This window comes from Paramisgurnus dabryanus, chromosome 19 (genome assembly GCF_030506205.2).
Source record: "Paramisgurnus dabryanus chromosome 19, PD_genome_1.1, whole genome shotgun sequence".
Lineage (NCBI taxonomy): Eukaryota > Metazoa > Chordata > Actinopteri > Cypriniformes > Cobitidae > Paramisgurnus > Paramisgurnus dabryanus.
This window is the reverse complement of record NC_133355.1, coordinates 36,520,935-36,540,109: the sequence shown is the minus strand read 5'-3', so window position 1 is coordinate 36,540,109 and position 19,175 is coordinate 36,520,935. Positions and strand designations below refer to the sequence as shown.

General features: G+C 36.0%; 1 protein-coding gene and 1 long non-coding RNA gene across 4 annotated transcripts in view; one reads left to right on the top strand and one right to left on the bottom strand.

Moving 5' to 3' along the window:
• The window catches only part of cox20 (cytochrome c oxidase assembly factor COX20), a 108,046-nt gene that overhangs the window by 61,666 nt on the left and 27,205 nt on the right, over positions 1-19,175 (top strand). The window lies entirely within an intron of this gene.
• LOC135779899 (uncharacterized) lies at positions 11,542-17,475 on the bottom strand. Its single transcript, XR_010544902.2, has 5 exons — positions 17,421-17,475; positions 16,774-16,833; positions 16,576-16,666; positions 16,397-16,477; positions 11,542-12,812 (listed from the first exon to the last, which is right to left on the bottom strand). It is a non-coding gene; the product is annotated as an uncharacterized lncRNA (long non-coding RNA).

Sequence of the window (19,175 nt, the reverse complement as noted above, 5' to 3'; positions counted from 1 at the left end):
TCATTAAATACTAGTTCTTTTTCATTAGATACTAGTAATTATTTATTAGATACTAGTGTCTATTAAACAAATATTAGTACTTATTCGTAAGATACTAGTACCTTTTAAATAGATACTAGTTCTTATTTATTAGATACTAGTATTTATTAATAAGTTACTAGTACTTATTAAATAAATACTAGTACTTATTCATTAGACACTAGTACTTTTTTATTAGAAACTAGTAAGAGAATTTTATTTTACTAGTAAAAATGGCAAAAAATCTTACTAGTCATTACATATGACAGGTACAAAAACAATTGTGACTAGTAAGATTAAAAATGTTACTAGTGCCTATTGTAAAAGACACTAGTGTCTAATATATAAGTACTAGTACTTAATGAATAACTACTAGTGTCTATAAATAGGTACTAGTATCTAATGATTAACCACCAGTGTTAAATACTTACTAGTATCTAATGATTAGTTACTAGTAATATTTATAAAGATACTTGTCACTGTTGGAATAGATACTATCAGAAATGATTAGTTGATATCAAAAACAGATTAACTACTGTACTAGTACTTATTTATTTGGAGATATCTTCAACCTCAAAAGGAACTGGTAAGAAGCTGTTTGGAGATTTCTTGATTCAAACAGATCATTACATAAACATGAGTACCCCTCAACCATCCAATCAGAGTTTACATGGTAAAACAATGTATTATACTATTTAAAGTGATATTGATGGTTTAGTAACTGGCTTTGTAAATGTGAGCATATCTGGCTAATCGGTTAGCATAAAGACGCAAATAAAGACTTTGTTTAATATTTATTGCTTTGTGTGAACAATATTATGTAAAAAAATGTCTTCATCATGGTAGAGAGTTGAATTAATCTCATGTAATGACATTTGGATTGATTATTGGCAGTTCAGAAGAACAGGTAGACAAACCTACTGTAGGGTCTGTTCTGTTCACACGACAGTTTACAGTCACAGCTCTAATACAGTATGTATGAATATTGTAAAGCAGCAGGTTAAACAATAACAATGTAAAGCAATATAATCTGCATTTTACCCTCATGTGGGGCTGTTTACATTCATTCAACCCCTTTTATCTCTTCATCAAAAATTATTTCACCCTAAGCCTTCCTCCTATCCTTCAGGCTCACATAATTGGGTATCTGCAAAAAAAAAAAAACATTTCGGCTGTGGTGGGTAAGACAGCCAATCCCACTAGCCACTTTGGCTATTTGAATATACTTTTTTTTTTTTAAGTTATGCGAAATTATAAACAATGCGAACTGATACTGGGAAACTAAAACTTCCATGAGCACTCCCTGCACCCAGCGCAATGTACTGAGACCGTCTGTTGAGACAGGGCTCAAAATTAACTTTTTTATTTGGTACCACTGGTGCTCCCAACTCTAAAGAGTTAGGAGCACCAGCAAAAATTTGGGCGCATCCATCCAAAAATTTAAAAAGCACCACAACTGCAATGTATATGTTAATAGATTTATTTTATTAAAAATAAAACGCCACCATCGGGCTTTACACATCCTATGGCCAGCATTTAAAATTTGGTCTTCTATTTTATTTATTTATTTTGCTGCATAGATTCCTAAATTAATACCCAAATGCTGTTGAAATAGTATAGCAGCATTAATAATTTAACAATAACAGGTAACATGATTAAGATTACAATAGAAAATCTAGCAAACACGTAAAACACTGATTAATAGTGACTTTACAAAAGTGACCTTAATTTAAAAGGCTAATATATATTTGTATTGATAACTGCATTACCAGGATGCTATTACTACTAAATAGGCATTGTTTTAAAACTTACAACAAAAACATACCATCAGCATTGTCGTGTTCCACATCAACATGGACCACAAGGATGTTTGTCGGATGTCTATTCACCAGCGCATGCGCACATACACTATCAAACACTCTGACAGACAGGTCGGTGTCTCCATCAATAATGAACACATTTGTCATGACACGTCTTGTGTTTTTGGCACTTTCGCTATGTTTAAGAAAGGTCTTCCGCTTAAAATGATATGATTCTGTCACCAACGCCGTTTTACAGGATTTACAGTAAACACAGTAAGTTACACCGAGGCATAGCGGAGACACTCGAAATCTTTTGAATCCGGATCGTCGTCATTAAATACAGTAATAACATTGGCTGTAATCGGCTCGTTCTCGTCATGCTTGGGGTTCGTCTTTTCACATTTTCGCGCTTCACGTACCAACGTAGCACGGCACCAAGGAATGATTGAAGTTCATATTAGCCAATCTGCGGTCTTCATCAAACGCAAGAACTTAATGGTGAAATTTGATTGGTTATGTAACGTTGGAAAGAACACTGAACCTGGGACAGCAGCACGCAGCATCACAATCTAAATCATGTCGCACCACAACAAAATGGGTAGTCGCACAAATGCTCCCAAATATATTTTAAGGTTGCACAGATTAAATTTCGGTCGCATATGCGACCAAAATAGTCGCAATTTCGAGCCCTGTGAGAGGCGCGTGCGATCAGCGGAGCATTGCGAACCAAAGCACCGCCTTAAGCTACCAGAGAGAGTGCGAGAGCTAATGGGTTTGCAAATGCACGGGACGCAGTATGAGCGCACAAACGTACACTTCGGGAAAGATAAAACATTGCATGGAAGTGATTGAAGAGATTTAAAGTGCGTGCACACTCTCTGGGCAAGAATGCACACATCCTAGTTTTGTCCGAAATCAAAGGAAACCAACCAGTGGAGAGGTTTATAAATGTTATAAAATATTAAATTATATAAAATATTAATGTTTATATTTTTGATTGATGAATTTGAATAACAGAATGGTTGATTTAAGTGTAACCTGCCTGGCAAAATAAATTGTTAATGTTTCTTAGTTTAAAAACGTGTAAAATAATTTCTATTATGTTTTAAGTGTTTAAAATAAAGATACTGGAGGGGGTGTTAGATTAAGAGTAATCTACTGAAAACACAGATGGAGTAATGTCCCCTGTTTTAGGTTGGATTGAGTATTGCCTCAACCTAAAACTTTCAAGTTATTCAAAACAGTTTTCAGTGTGTTTGGAAAATACATCTGACTTTACTTTAGGTTAGGAGAATGCCTCAACACCCAGCTGTATTACCTTAGCACCTCCAGAATTACATCTTATTCTCTATGAATGTTTTTGTTATGGTAGGCAGATGGGATTGACACAGATGTAAAAGCAACAGGTAGTTTATTAAACATACAACACGTATCCAACACAGTGATGGTAAATGGTGATATGAACTGGGTAAGATGAACAGAACAAGCAACTGCAAACACAAACACTTCTTGACAGTCACAGTATAACAAAATACACTTTCCTAAAGTAAACAATGGACGATAGAGGACAATGATGATGATGATTATGATGATGAAAAGAGTTCAGAAGAAGCCGATAAAGTTCAAGATTTTTTTCAGTGGCAAATTGTTTTTCACGCAGCTAAATATATGATATGATCTATATACCAGCTAATATATGTAATTTTAGCATGCAAAAGTCAATTTTAATAATATAAAATATATTTTTCCAACAACAAAATTGTGGCCAGCGAACATGATGAGTGGCTAACTTTTGGAAAACCACTGGCCCTGTTTACATGCAAAAAAATGTGTCAATTAGCACAAAAATTGGTAAATTTGGTTATAGCAGGCAAATTTTAATAGTTGTAAATACTGCAGTTAGTGCATTTGTTGAGACGATATTTTTATAGGTGTTTTATTTGTATTTTGTACTGTGAGTGGACTTATTGGTAGAAATGTTTATTGTACACTGTATTAACTTGTTGTCACTTTGCCGCTGTCCAGGGACTACAGATGAAAATTAGCTTGAAGCTATTTCTGGTCTGTGCAACACATTTGTTGTGCAACGTCCCTGTCAAATAAACAATAAATAAAAATAAATAAATACAAATTAATTTAATGATTTAGGTTAAGACAGTACAGTTTACATGTACCTTAAACATTGCAATCTAATTAAAATGTTTTTTACATTATATATAATACGATCTAAATGATGTCAGCTCAATCCCAAAACCAGTGTTGCCAGATTCGCTTATCAAACCAGCCCAATGAACATTAAAAACTATCCAAAAAGCATCCAAAAAGTATCTATTTAATAAGTACTAGTATCTATTGAATGAGTAATAGTATCTAATTAATAAGTACTAGTATCTAATAAATAAGCACAAGTATCTAATTTTTAGTTACTAGTATCTAATGTTTAGGCACTAGTATCTAATGATTAAGAACTAGTAGCTAATGAATAGATACTAGTATCTATTGAATAAGTACTAGTATCTAATGAATAAGCACTAGTATCTAATAAACAAGCACTAGTATCTAATGTTTAGGTACTAGTATCTAATGATTAAGAACTAGTATGTAATGGAATAGATACTAGTAACTAAAAAATAAGAACTAGTACCTAAAAATAGATACTAGTAAATGGAAATTAATTTTTTTTTTAAACTGCTTGCCATACCCCCTGTAAAACTAATCCCATCCAAATAGGGCTTATGACTTAAAGGAATAGTCTACTAATTTTCAATATTAAAATATGTACTCCCAAAAGTGCTATTACGCCATACAATATAGTTCCTCTTTTAAATCCGCTTAGAAAAGCGCTATGTTTTATTTTGTACCACCAAACTTGCTCGTATAACTACTCGTCTTAAATAGGAAAAACGTTGATGTGTTTGGTCACTTCTAACTTTATCTCTAAATGGTACCATTGAATGAATGGGGCTAAGCTAAATGCTATCATAGCGTCGCAGCGCGCTCCAGCGCTTACGTGCACACACACAGATGACAGAGGGATGATTCAACAGTTCTTAGTTAAGGTAATAACATATTTTAATATTGAAAATGAGTAGACTATTCCTTTAAATATGTAAAAAGTCAGCTTTTTATGATATGTCCCCTTTAATATCAGGTAGTGCTTGGGCGTTAATAAGATAAGGATAATTTTCTCAATATAAATTTTCACGATAATGACAGTTTGATAAGTGATCGATAACGTTTATGCACTGTGCGTAATGCTGCGCAAGCACTTCTTGATGCCGCACATTCACAAATTCAGGAAAGTTGAGGAAAATCAGCATATCCAAACTGCAGTGAATATACTGAATGAGCGTGCAACTGTCCATTCCCACAGCTATGGGACACTCTTGACCTGTATTTATCAGCCTGTATAGCTTGTTTATGTATAACACACGTATGATCACTGAACTAAGTTTTTTTTCTTGTAATGTGAACATAAACAGCTGTATGTTTATCAGTATATTAAAACTTAAAGCAGTCTACCTTGCGTCTTAAAGTGACAGTAGCCTGCTGCTTTCTGTGTCAGAAATTTTCATTTCATAACAAATATATTTACATTTAATACAGATGCCTGAAATGTAAAGCAAGATATTAGTATATGTATTTTTTCATGTTCTGAATAAAAAGTAGTTTAAAATCATAATTAACTGTCTGTTTTGTACAACTTTCATTCAGGAGCAAAAATCTGCCTTTAAATTTGATAGGAATAAAGATTTGTCAGTTATCATGATACTTATCAATATCGACTGCTATGGAAAACATTTTTGTGAAATTTTTTTTTGGCCATATCATTGATTTGATATAAATTCCTCATCCAGATCTTTTTAATACACAAGTCATTGATTGCATGTGGGAGAGTATTGCTCGAACCATTAAACCATTTTGGAAGCATTAAACATTTTACTTCTGTTTTTATTGAAAAAAAAAATCCATATAAAATTCATAATTGGCTTGTTTTATTTTTTTTTTTTTTACTTTTCTTAAAAACGAAGCCTTAAAGACTTGATCTACCATATCTTTTAGTTTTTATTAGTTAAAATGATTAGTTTTCAATAAATGGACTTCTACTCTATTAAAACAAATACTATAAATGTAACAATTTAATAGAAAAAAGAATGTTACAGTTTTTAATGCAAGGGTGCTGCCATCCTGCATTACCGCAGCCTGTGATGTCATAGGGTTGGTTTTCCAGTTTGAGTTCAATAGATACAGTGGTAAAGAGATGGATAAAAACAGGCAATGGAGGACAAAAAACAAAAACTAAAGCAAAATATAGCTGCAAGCAGCAATTACCGGGGTCAAGCCAAAAAGTGCACAAAAGAAAGTAAAGTTGAGTTCAGATGAGCAGTTTAAAGAACCTAGGAAAATAACTTGATATTAGACAACATAATATAACATTTATTAGCAAAAAAGCTTTGTTCTCATTTAGTGAAATCTCTCCCTCTCTTTTCAAGGAGCATTGACAACTAGAACCAAAGAGCCAAAGAGGGCGCACGTCACTCCTCTCTTTGTCAAGTTACACTGGCTTCCTATAGCAGCCCGCATCAAATTTAAGGCTCTGCTCCTGGCCTTTAAAACCACCACTGGGTCAGCACCCCCTTACCTTCGCTTGCTTATAGAGCCTTATGTACCCTCTCGATCACTGCGCTCTGCCACCGAGCGACGACTTGTGGTACCATCTCAAAAAGGGAAGAAAACACTAACGCGTACCTTCTCAGGAACTGTCCCACAACTGTGGAATGATCTGCCGGTCGTGACACGATCAGCTGACACTGTAGCTGTCTTTAAGACTCGGCTAAAAACCCATCTCTTCCACCATTACCTAACTTCCTAATTACAGATTTACTATCTTTATTTAGTTACCCTTTTCTTTATCTCTTTCTCTATCTACCTTCCTCTTTATCTAAAAAAAAAAAAAAAAAAACTACTAACATACCCTTGGCTATGTATATTGTGTTGGACTTGATGAGACTATTTCCAGTGCACTTATGTATTGCTGTCTTATGTTGCCATAATTGCTTCTATTGTTTACCTCACTTGTAAGTCGCTTTGGACAAAAGCGTCTGCTAAATGACTAAATGTAAATGTAAATGTAGAACACTGAAGGAAATGTGAGTGGTGCTTGCAGTGGCAATACTCAGCTCACAAAATGTTACAGTGGTGTTAATGAGTCAAAGGAGCCCCCCCATGTCTCTACAATGTTCTGATGCAGAGATATAGCTTTTGCAAAAACGGTTGATGAGGTATTCTCATTGGTTGCTAGGGAGTGAATTGGCAACCACCAATGATTATACTCCCAAGCCATGGAGTGTAATCATTGAACCTTGATGACTCATGGTTTTAGATGTTACTGTTGTAGTAGTTTTAGGCAAAAAATACCATATTCTTTCTCAAAACCAGTAGATGGCGCAATGACAAAATTGTGCATGCAACATCAGGTCATGATTGTGTTACATCTAGCTAGTTTTATGACTATACACTTTAGTTTAGTGAAGAAACCGATGTATGAACATAGAGGTTGCTTGATATCAAAGGTTTTGTTCAATTATGAGGCCAACTAGTGGTGCAAGTATAAAAAAAATTTTGTGTGGCCTCATACTCTGATCATACATCAGGGTATAAAATCTGGTGTAAAAATCCCATTTGGTTGCGGAGTTATAACCATTTATGTGAAAAAAAACACAAAATTTAAAGGTAATTTTTTGTTTTTTGCAATTTTCTGCCATTTCTGATGGAAATTTTAATACAACGCCAATAGAGTTTTTTGTTCAGAAGGTAATGTCATGTTCTTCCAGTGTTTCCCATACATAGGCTCTACTTGGGCGCTGCGCCCAGGTAAATTGCGACCCGCCCAGGTAAAAAAAATCACTTTACGAATTTCCGTATTTTCTGAACTCGACTGGATGACCCGTGTTTTGGAGAGAGAGAGAGAGAGAGAGAGCGCGCGAAAGATAGAGCGCGAGAGAGAGAGCGCGAGAGAGAGGTGGGGGTCGGGTGACCGTGAAGATGATGCACGCGTCATAAACTCATCATCCAGCGCGGCAAACTGGATCAACTGCAGCAGCACATACGGAGCAGCCAGGGAACACACTGCGACCAAAATGGTCGCATATGCTTATGTGCATGTGTGTTTATAGCATCTAAGTTGGCTTCATTTTGCGTGCAAGCACGTTGTGTCTCTCCGGTTGAGTGTCCGTTCACGTGCTCTCTGTTTCTCAATGAATTGGGCGCGACGCGAAGCAACCTCAGTGTCACATTGTATCCTTTCATGTTTCTGAACTTGAGCAGAGTTTTACCATTAGAGGTCTTTCTTCACTGAGGACGCGGGACCCGTACGGTTCCGGGTTTATATTTTAAATGGTCAGATGGGTCCGGGTCGGTCCTAGTTCATTACTTCGGGTCCCAAGTCTGATTAATATTGTGTGTAAAACCCGAGTCGATCGGAGAACGGCCGTGAGCGCTACCGCGCTAAAGCTCGAGTGCTGTTTTAGCGTGCCTCCGGTTTCTATGGCGATAGCAACTGGCTCTTGTCACGACCACGCGCCGCTTCATTTTCTTTATCCCATTTTTTAATCTTACTATTAATAGACAATATCTTTACTAAAATCTAAACAGTTAGCACAGAGATTGTAGCAAAAAGCAGTGCTAATACTGAATGAGCAAAGCTCTAGCTGACTCAGGATATAAAAAACGCAAAGCTGTAATGTAAAGTCTGTCATCGGGACAGCAAGTAGACTTTTAAATCTGAAATAATTAGTGGATTAAGCTTTTTTTAATTGGCAAAAGAGAAATAGAAAGCAGAAGCAGTAAAAGTGCCTATATAGAAGTTATTAACATTATAACATCAGTCACATTTATAATCTATAGACCTGCACTGTCTATTAATATACTGTACATAGTATTGTATATAATTGAGTTTGATAAAAGGGGTCATCAAATTGCTTCATATATCAGTGCAAAAACATAAAGTGTTTTCGTGGTGCTTTGACAAACAGTGTCAGCTTTGTTTATGGCAAAAAAAGTTTGGGGTGGTTAGATTAATGAACTATAATGTGAAATTAATATGAATGTTTTATAAATCAAAGTATTGTGTTGTGTCACACATTATTAGTTCTTTGTTACATGTATAGTAGACTATTTTTTGTCGGTGGATAATAATGATCGCCCTTTTCACCAGCTACCACCACAAGTAAATTTCAGATCTGTGGGAAACACTGTCTTCCTATGGTGTTTTTGAGTCGATCAGAATACCGCTCGCGGAGATATTCGCGCATGTTTTTTAAGTGCTATTTTGCTGTGCAGGGCTAACCGTAAGGCGAATTCTGGCATGTTTGGTATCGTTGGATTCGGTGACTACTCAGGACTCCAAGAAAACAAGTCCCGTCAAAATATGTCAATCACAGCCAAAGTTATAAGTGTATAAAACATTTGTCTTTCCACTAGGTGGCACTGCAACGAAACTGGGCATGCCCCCTCAGTTCCTAACTGGCATCACAAGTACCAAGCGTCGTGTTAATAGGCTTACGTTTGGCGAAGATACAGCCTCAAATCCGTTTTTTTAGTGCTCTACGTAGAATCTGTTGACGCAGTTTACGGAACTGGATTTACGAATCAACATTTATTCCATAACTTTTTGCCTTGAGGGTCTGTAGATGCTACATACCGATTTTCGTGGCAATCGGGCAAAAGCTCTAGGACGGATTCGCAAAAGTAGGTTTTACGAATAATTCAAAATGGTGGAAAAGTTTTCATGACGGAAAATGACCAATGAGCCAAGGAATAAAAGGAAACCAGAATTTCGTTTCTAGGACTTATGGTTCAGAAGTTATAAGCAAAAACGTAAGTGCAACTTTGGAGTGTTGGTGGCGCTAGCGGGTTTGAGATAGAAACTCCAAATTCGCTGTGAATATTATTTGGACTATCCTCTATCAGTGTGCCAAATTTCATAACTTTCCTACGTACGGTTCTATGAGCTGCCATAGACCGCAAGGGAATAGGAATAATAATAATAGGAAAACTAACAGATACAATAGGGGTCTTCGCCCATTCTGGGCTTGACCCCTAATTAACATCAAAATGGAGGACATTATTGCATTGCAGTCACAAGTTTCTATGGGGCTGTTTACACTTGGTATTAAGATGTGTTTTCATCGATCGGATCACAAGTGGATGAGAGAGACAGGTTTCGTTTACACCTGGTATTTAAATCCGTCTCTTTTGTTCACTTTCGACCGCTTCTGTCCTGAATACTATGAGGGGGTGGTCTGTGAGACGGTTGGGCGAGTCTCTCTGCTGTCATTCAAATGCGAGCGGGAGTAATTATGAGTTCATAAGGATGCAAACTAATATTCACTGCATGAAAAGAGGTGTATCCGTACTAGGAAACTCCTGTAAACACCACTGATTTTCGGATGTACCTACTAGTTCCACTGAGGGTAAACTTCTAATTCCACCAAGTTAGGAAACTCCCGTAATGATACCAATTCGGATGTATCTTGCTGATGGGATATTCCTGTGGTACATGCAGCCATTTGTTGCCATGGCAAATAATCCCATTGAAGATTTTGTCAGGGGACATTTTCACACCTGCAGAGGTACTGGGATTTCACACCTTTGCACAATTCTAGTGTCTCCATTGGTGTTTAATCTCAACACTGATTGGTTGCTTTTAAAACCCCCTCCCAAAACTCTGACAACTATTGGGACACAACTTTGAAACTTTCCAGTTGAGATCATTTGATTGGTTACACTTTGTATTAAGCCCAACCCAAGCCCTCATAGCTTAGTGACTTGATTGGTTATTTGCCTGCTATGCAGATAGACTACAAACCCCCCCACTATATATATATATATATATATATATATATATATATATATACATATATATACATATACACCCCAAAACCCTTATGTTCAATTTCAATTCAATTTTATTTATATAGCGCTTTTCACAATTGTTAATTGTTGCAAAGCAGCTTTACATGAGTAGATGTAGAGGAGAACATTGAAAATCAATACATAGTATAAGAAGTAGAATATAGCGGCTAAGGATAAAAAACCGTGTAAGCGAGCATATTAATAATGTAACGTATACAGTAAAGTGCTAAGTTAAGCCAAAGTTGGCTGACTCTCCCTGGGACTAAAAAACCCCCTAGGAGAAAACCCAATGGGAAAAAATCCTAGAAGGACAAAAAACCCTAGGGAGAAATTAATATTTATATTTATAATATATAGACACGGTAGGGATAGGAAGCGTGTAAGCGGATTAAACTGGTTCAGCCGGTGGCCGTTGGTCGCGCATCGGTTGGGCGTCACGTTGAAGGACAGCCAGTTGATTAGTGGTGCGATGACCTTCACAGCAACAGGAACTGGGTCTGTTTGTCTCATTGTCCTCAGAGTCGAGGACGAGACAGGGAGACAAAAACAGAATTCTATTAGCGTAGGGGCCGTTCGCATGTAATGCAAGTGTCATACATTATAGTGGTTTAATTCAGCTCGGTTCCAGACAGGCTAACTATTGCGGCAAGAGTAAATTACCCGTATGAGGTATGTAAAATAAAAATTATGTAAAATAAAAAACTTGAATTGAGTTTGAAATGTTTATTTAATAAAAAACTGAACAATTCACAATTGTCACAATAACAAAATAATATTATACACAAATATTAAAAGTTGAATACATAAACAATACTATTTAAACTCATAAATATACAGACAGAGAAAGCAATATTAGAGTAAAATAAAACAAAATAAAAGCAACAATAAAAATTACATTCAAAGCAGTACAATGTAATGTAGCAGTGGCGGCTCGTGACTGCTCATCCGAGGGGTGCAAATTCAAAATAAGTGTTCGGAGTGTCATGTGTGTTGCTTGTGTTTTTAAAATGTGTTTGTTGCTTCATGTAAACCATGTGCATCACGGGTTTAGTCAAAACACGTGATGCACATACACGCAGAACACATATTTTGAACCACACAAATGACTGGCTATATACATGTTGTGACAAACTTTGCATCGAGTGCTCACAAAAAAAGAAGTCACCAGCTGCCACTGTAATGTAGTAAATATCTAAATAAAATAAAGCAAGATCAATATAGTTGTTGTTCAAGAAATCAGTCCTACACTGCAAAATAATGACTTTCTTACATAGTATTTTTGTCTCGTTTTCAGTAGAAATATTATTTAAATAAAATGCTTTTTCTTGATGAACAAAATGACCTAAGAAAATAAGTCTAGTTTTAGACAAAATAAATAAATGCACACAATTTAAGTGAATTTGTGCTTAAAACAAGCTAAAATATCTGAAAAAATCTTAAGTTTTCTTTTTTCTTAAAAACTTAATTCAAGCACAATTTTCTCACCCCATTGTTAGATATTTTTGCTTGTTTAGGCACAAATTTACTTAAATTGTATATTTTTGTCTAAAAACTAGACATTTTCTTAGGTAATATTGCTCATCAAGAAAATACATCTTGATTTAAGAATTTTTAGTTTTTCTACTAAAAACAAGATAAAAATCCTAAGTTAGAAACTGATTTTTTGCAGTGTAGATACAATTGCAGAGCTCTGTCTTGGAATTATTCAAGAATTTCTCACTGTAAAACCTAAAAGTTAACTAAACTCAAACCATTTAAGAAAACCGGTTGCATTAAACCATTTAAGTTTTAAAACACATAGATTTGAGTACTGTGAACTTAAACAAATTGAGTCACATGCAGTTATGCACTTATATTTAAGTTCACACTAACTAAATATAAGTGCATTATTGCACAAGACTTAAGTTCACAGTACTCAAATGTATGTTTTTTTTTTAAACTTAATGGGTTAAGGCAACCGATTTCCTTAAATGGTTTGAGTTAAGTTAACTGTTAGGTTTTACATTGTAAAGCATATACTTGTCAGCAAAGGTAACGTTGATGCACCCTCATCTGGACAGACATCTCTTTGGAGCCCTTTGGAAATATAAAAGTACATATAAGTATTTGGCATAATACTAATACACATACACATACACACGACAAATCAAATGACATAGAATTAAAGTTGTACATTTTAGAAAGTTAACATTAACCCATTTGCGCCGGATGCTGCGCGCCGAAACATTAAATCTACTGCCGGTTACTGCATTGTGCAACTCTGAACCTCCTGCCGGCTGCTGCGTAGCGCAGCATTTTGTATTCGTCATCCTTTTCATGACACGTGCAGCATATAAGGCATTGTCATTGGTTCAAATACACATGTGGTGGGTCTAGTTTATTTTTTAAATAACATGTTATTCCCAAATTGTATTCTGATTCGCCGAAAATCGCGTCAATCATTTGGAAATACACGTGCAGTTGCTTTGGTTTTTTTAAAACGCGTGCGAGAAAATGACAACGACCGAGGAAGATTTTGACAGCGAGGGCAGCGACATTGAGTTGGATGAGAGTGAGGAGTGTGAGAGAGAGGAGGTGGTAGAACATAATGATGAAAACGGGCTAGATGATCCTTTGGATAGAGCACAGGAGTGGGATTTTTTGGACACAGACGGAGAGGACGAGGATGGGTTTTACGGGTTCCAGGTAGACTGGACAACCGAAAATTATCAGCCGCGCAAGGCAAAGCAGTTCACCCGCAAACCGGGGGTGAAACAGCCGATCCACGCGGATGCTAGCCCCATGGATGTATTTTCTCACATTTTTACTGAGGAGCTTTGGGACATGTTGGTATTGGAAACAAATCGGTACGCCGAACAAACGCGCGGTCAGACCCCTCCCAACTCAAACGGGAAATCTGTTTCCAAAACGGAGATGAAGACATTTGTCGGGCTGTGTCTCGCGTTTGGTATTTTAAAGCTGCCAGCACGCAGGGATTTCTGGAGGCAGACAAAATGGTTATATCAGACCAACGTCTCCAAGGCCATAGCAAGGGACCGCTTCGACGTGATCTGGAGGTAATGATTTGTGTTTTATTTTCTTTTTATAATGAATAACTAGCATAATACCCAGGTAAAAAGTAGTATACTTTAGTGTATTAGAAATATGATTGAAGTACATAAAATATAAAACAAGTATGCTTCTACTTGTTGTGCTTTATTTAAAGAGTATTTAATATGTACTTTTTACAAGTATACTTTTAGTGTATGCATAAAATATACTTAAACATAACTATAATTTGCGCTGCAATGCCTTTTTTTGTGTATTTCCATTAAAATGGCGATACAATGCAATTGTATTTTAGTGCACAAAAAGTTTAAAAAAAGTATTTCCATTTTAGTATATTTTTACACTGGAAGTTTGTACACTTTTTTAAAGTATATTTTTAATATAATTATTTTTCACCTGGGTCACTAGTTATACAATAATGACATAATTAATAAATAGCATAATAACTAGTAATACAATAATGACAAAATGAATAAATAGCATAATAAATTATATAATTATGGTGATGATGGTTGAAAACGATGATAATAATAAATACAATAATGTTAATATATAAATACTGGCATAATGAATAAATAGCATAATAAATTATATAATAATGGTGATGATGGTTGAAAATGATGATAATAATAAATACAATAATGTTAAAATATAAATACTGGCATAATGAATAAATAACAATAACAATATATATAAATAAACAAATAAAAACAATGATGGCAATACATTTTATGTTATAAATTAATCTTATCATTTGCATTTTCAGATACCTCCATCTCCAAGACAACATGGATCCTTCTGTGGACAAAACGGACAAGCTCTGGAAGATCCGGAAATGGCTAGACCTCCTCCTGGCTAGGTTCCAGGCGCTCTATGAGGTCAATGGCTTTGTGACTGTAGATGAGTCCATGGTGAAGTACAAGGGACGCCTGGGCTTCCGGCAGTACCTCCCCATGAAACCGGTGAAGTGGGGAATAAAGGTGTGGGTCATGGCAGAGAGCAAAACAGGCTACGTCACCAATTTTCAGGTGTACACGGGTGCCATTCAGGGTAAGGCGGAGAAAGACCTGTCTCACCGGATAGTGTCAGACCTGGTGACCCCTTATTACGGGTCCAACCTGACCGTATACATGGACAACTTTTACACCAGTGTGAAGTTGATGGAGGACCTCAAGGTCAGGGGAGTGCAAGCATGTGGAACGGTACGTGCCAACAGGAAGGACCTCCCCAAGATTAAGCAGCTTACAAAGAAGGCTGAGTTGAACAAGCATGAGTTCAATGTGGCGCAGCGGGATGACTTGACTTTCTGTGTCTGGCAAGACACCAAGGCTGTAATGGTCCTCTCCAACTACCATGACCCAACAGCTTATGGATTAGTGAGGAGAAAGGCTAACGGTCAGCGCCAGACGGAGGTTCGGGTGCCAGCATGCCTTGCTGACTATCAGCAACATATGAAAGGAGTCGATCTTCTGGACCAGATGGTGGGCTACTACCAGATAAATCATCGTTCTACGAAGTGGTGGAGGAGGCTGTTTTTTTACTTTGTTACGGTGGCGTGCTACAATGCCTTTGTGGCTGCCAAGTCTGCAGGAGGAGCAGAGTGGAAGTACAGGAGGGGTGGCTACAAGGAGTGGCTGGAGGATCTGACCCAGGAGCTGATCGTCCCTGTCACTGCAAGAAGTGCTCCTAATGTGCTCCCCACCAGCCCAATTGGAGCTACTGCTGAGCATGACCTGGTCCAGATCAACCAAAAGAGGAAGACCTGCAGGGAGTGTTCTCTGATGCACTATGGCACTGACGTGCGTGCTGGGTCAACTCTGATGGGGTGCAGGCAGTGTAAACTTCCCCTGCACAGAGAGTGCTTCATGTACCATGTCAATCGCTACAAGTAATTTGTCTGTCGGTGTTCAGAAGCCAAAGAGGAGAGATGTGAGCCATGGAGCTCAGAGACTGAGACTGTTCCAAGTTCCACCTTAGCACTTATCTACCTCTCTTATAGTTAGATGCCTTGTTGAGTGTGTTGGCATGTTTAAATGTCATTTGTTATATTTTATAAAATGAATTTATATTAATTTTTTCTTACTTATATGAATTTGAGAATGTTTTAAAAAATGTGGTGCTATGTTAGTGCCAAGGAAGCATGTTTTAATAAAAGCTGAGATTCTTACCTTTAAAATGCTTTTTATTTCATGTTTCTAAGTGCTCCAGAGGCTTAGATATTAAGTTTTTGGTAGACGTTGACAATTCTTAGTATTTTTTCTGAAAACCCTCAGGAGATAAGGGTATTTATCCTAGAATAACATAGGTTTTTATAGGCGTTTTTAGCAGGCGTTTTAGGAGTAAATGGGTTAAACCAGTGGTTCTTAACGTAATTCCTGGAGGCCCACTGCCCTGCATGTTTTGTATCTCTCTTTTATCTGACAGACGTAGTTCAGTTCATGGAGATCCCTTCTAATGAGCTGATGATTTGAATCAGGTGTGTTAAATAAGGGAGACATACAAAATGTGCAGAGCAGTGGGTCTCCAGGAATAAAGTTAAGAACCACTGCATTAAACTGTACAAAGATACAACAATATATGATCAAAGAACTTATTAATATACATCTTCTTACTTCATTTTCTGTGTTGATGTCCTCAAGAGTCTCTGTGTTGTTCTGCAGCTTCATTACAGTAGGCTACTTCAATATAGTTGTCTATCAAACACAGAATAAAAAAATAGAATCACATACATCATAACACATCTATTTACGATTTAACCTCTTTAATTTAATAATTTAATTATTAAACTTACATCATTTTGGCCAGATTGCAGTGACATCAATTTCTTCAGTGTCTGGATCAGTCTGATGTTTTAGCTTTCACTGTTACTTCATTATATTTCTCTGGCAAACACAGAATTAAAAATCAAAATCACATATCACAATACATCCGTTTACTATTTAACATGTTTGATTTTAATTTAATGTAATCATTGAATGATTAAACATACATCAGCTTTACCCAGACACCTCTTCATCGTCCACAAAGTTGACCACAGTGTACATGACCTCTGTGAACACAAACATGAATAGACTTCATATTTAAAAAGATGAAGAACAGCAAACATATAACGTTTAAATATATTATGACTCCAAGCTTCTTTACAATTAGCATCTAGGTTCTCTTAAAGTGAAGCTGGCTTTGTTACAAATCAATATAAAGCTATTAAAACAGTCTTGAAAAATAAGCAGCATCTACCAGAACTGAATGAGCTTTTAAAACAACAAAAGATCGTCAGTACCATTTAAAATAGCAGAGAGACACTTGCTAGCTGCTAACATTTCAAACACACGAGTTACTGTTGTTTTGTTTGTTTTAAGCAAATAACGTCTCATCTTGGCTTCTTTAAAGTTTTGTTTTTAAAAATTTAAACATCGAATTGATTCTTTTAACAGCCCGGTTTGAATGTTACTTCGCGTATTTTTAACCTCATGTTTACCGCTGTGTACCACGTATAACCTTAATGTTTTACTGTTTGTGGTTTAAATTCAAACAGTTCTAGTATAAAGACAAAAACGAATCATAGTTAATAACATAATATGAACAAATAGGCAACCGATCAGCGCGATGCAGACAAATGAATTAAATCAAACTTACCTTACTGTTGATGAGCAAACAAACAAATAAGAGACGGATTAGTCCAGGCAGTAACGGTTCGCGATTTTGAATTTTCCCGTCAAGCCCATAGGTTGAGCAGTCGCACCTGAAGGGTGGGGGCAGATGAGTAGGTGCAGGTGCATTCTGGGAAATGTAGTCCTTTTCTTTAATATACTTTTTATAATCCGCGTTTTCACACTATGCATTGTTCTTTATACTTGATTATTAATAAAAAATAAAAAATATTTTTATAAAGTTTATTACGTTTACAAAACATGTTTAGTTGACAAACATGTTAACAGTTATTTGGAATGATGCTCAGATTTTCTTAAATATAAAATCTTTGTGAATCAGCAGCACCTTCTTGATGAAATACAAAACTCTTTAAACATGCCTCAGGAATTATCTCTGGGTTTAGTGGATTAACTGCTCATCATTGGAAACATTGAACGTATACCTAAATGAATTCTTACTTAAATATTAGTAAATATAAACTAATGCTGAGTTAAGACATGTAACTTACTGAACTTACTTAACTACAACATGAACTCAAATTAATTTATTGTAAATGACTGCATTAACTAACAATGAAAAACATGTCATGTTGTAGTTAATGATGACTCTTCAATATATGATATGCTGTAACTCAGCATTAGTTCATGTTAAAGTAAAAATACATGTATGTCTTTTTTCACTGTGATATATGGACCCTTATTATATTATAAAGTCCCCATCTCTTTTGTTTAAATTGATTGATTGAAGACAAACATTATAATATGTGGTCTGACTTTGTGCAAGCATGCATTATCAAATGCTAAAAGTTACCTCCTCAGATAGACTAGAACATTCATTGGTGCCCGAACATTTTCCTTACAAGGGCCAAACCTGACTGAGGGCTGTGGGCCAAAAGTAAATGTTGTTGTGTTATATTAAAATTAAAGTTGCCCTGATAACCCCTAATTTATAATTTTCTAATATTTTAAAAATAAATAAGCAAACATTACTCTGTTTATGCATAACTAATGCAGTTTTATTTTCCAAGGCTTTTTGTAGAAAAAAGAAATCGTTTTGCCAATCAATTTTAAATATCCTTTTCTCTGTGTGCCACTGCCGCAACCTCTTCATTTTTAGCCTATAGTACCCGAGTTCATTAGGTTTCGTGATGCATTTTATACACCTTCAAGTATGCATGAAACATAAAAAAATTAAAGGTCTTTTGTGGGCCAACTTTGGGCACCTCTGGACTAGAAGTACAGTAGCTGACAGGTATCTGCAGATATGTTTACCCGAGTTTGTCAGTCTGTTTCACCCAACATGTTTTGCATCCACATGTGAAAGACTGTCTTTTAGATTATGGACCTGTCTATTGATATTTTTGTTTCTATTTTAAAAGATTTAATGAAATGTTGGGGTAGAATTATAATAACAATAGAAACAATGAACTTCAAATCATGAGACATCAGCAAAAATAAGCAGCTTTACATTTCACTGACTAATTTATCAACATCCTAGCTAGCAAAAATTAGTTACATGATGTCATTTGAACGGCTTCTTTTAAACGATGTATGCAGCATTGAGACATACGTGCACAATATTCTGACCTAGGGCAGTTGGAGACATGTTTTCAAAGTGTTGGAAATATATATTCTGAAATAACATTTGTTGCATTTCTCTTGAGTCAGAGACATAATTTTCACACATTAAAATGGTAATTGTGTCCATTGAATTTTAGTTATTTTGAATGATGCTTAGTTT